The sequence below is a fragment of the Scylla paramamosain genome, chromosome 5 (assembly GCF_035594125.1).
Source record: "Scylla paramamosain isolate STU-SP2022 chromosome 5, ASM3559412v1, whole genome shotgun sequence".
In the NCBI taxonomy this organism is placed as follows: domain Eukaryota; kingdom Metazoa; phylum Arthropoda; class Malacostraca; order Decapoda; family Portunidae; genus Scylla; species Scylla paramamosain.
In genome coordinates, this window is record NC_087155.1 from 34,753,143 (window position 1) to 34,754,675 (window position 1,533).

Consider the following 1,533-nt stretch of genomic DNA (forward strand, 5'->3'; position numbering starts at 1 on the left):
ATATGCTTCGTGTTTATTTATTTATGTTTTCAACAAAGGCAAGTTAATTTTGCAATAACCAGTATTTTAACTCCCCAGCGATATGCAACCATTCACGACACTCAGGACAACGTTTGAAGTCTTTACAAATTCTTATCAGAAAGAAAAACGGTTAGAAGAACAGGTTTTTGGAATTTCTAGCTAGTATGGTGGTTAGTGGTGGCTGTAGAGGAAGATGAAATGTCTCAGAGTGCTTAGTGGTGAAGGAAAGATATGTCAAAAAGCAGTGAGTCTTTATGCAAAACTAATGTATTTTCTGCAAAGAGGAAAAAAAGAAAAAAAAATCTAGCGGGCTATTTTTTTACTTTTTTTTTTTTTTTTTCTTTACAAAGGTAAGCTAAATTCGTAATGTTCCATCTTTTTTTAATGTTAAACTATCATGTTCTGCAAAAGAAAAAAAAATCTTCCGAGCACATCTTTATCTATATATACGTTTTACCATGGCAAGTTAAGCTCGTAATTACCGAACTTTTAATTCAAAACTATCTATATCTCCTGCAAACAGTTAACAAACAATAAAATAGAAAATAATTTGTTCGACCTCGCCAGGATTCGAACCTGGAATCTTCTGATCCGTAGTCAGACGCGTTATCCGTTGCGCCACGAGGCCTCTTATGTCCTAAGTGAGAACTGTACTTGCCTGATGAAGCTGGCGTGGCATGGAGGTGTGCCAAAACTCTCCCGGGTCCAAATTTCTCTCGAGTGACGCCACTGCGCATGCGCACCATATCTAGGCGACAGCATCAAAACATTATCCAAATATTTTATATACTTTTACGTATTATCAACTATTTCTTAAGGTTTTATTGGCAAATTATCATTGCTTTATTGTATGTAGTTATGTTAGGATAGGAATGAAGCAAGTAAACATGAGTAGCGAGTGATAACAGATCACCAAAATCTTCTCCCCTTTGCATATATCAAGTCCTACCACAGTGCTTTATATTTATGCATTTTACGTATTATCAACATCGGTATGGAATTTTATTGACAAACTACTAATGCTTCATTGTCTGTGGAATATTTTAAACATAAAACATGGCGGTAGGACTTGACATACTCGTATGCAAAGGGAAAAGATTTTGGTGCTCAGTTATCACTCATTACTCTTGTGTACTTGCTGCATTCCTATCTTAAAATATTTCACAGGCAATGAAGCATTAGTAATTTGTCAATAAAATTCCATAACTATGTTGATAATGCGTAAAATACATAACATGGCGGTAGGACTTAACACTTGCACAGGGAGAAGATTCTGGTGCTTTGTTTTTACTCACTGGTCTCGTTTACTTGCTCCATTCCTATCCCAACATATCCGCATACAATGAAGCAATAGTGATTTACCAATCAAACCTCAAAAGTAGTTGATAATACGTAGAAATATATAAAAAACCTGGGTGATGTTTTGATGCTGTCGCCTCGATATGGTGCGCATGCGTTGTGGCGTCAACAGGGAAAAATTTGGACCCGGGAGAGATTTGGCGCGACAGCAGG

At 36.6% G+C, this 1,533-nt stretch overlaps 1 non-coding gene across 1 annotated transcript; it reads right to left on the reverse strand.

Annotated features, from left to right (window-relative positions):
• Nucleotides 1–576: 576 nt before the first annotated feature.
• Nucleotides 577–649, reverse strand: Trnar-acg (transfer RNA arginine (anticodon ACG)). The gene has a single exon. It is a non-coding gene; the product is annotated as a tRNA-Arg (tRNA).
• Between the last annotated feature and the right edge of the window lie 884 nt (nt 650–1,533).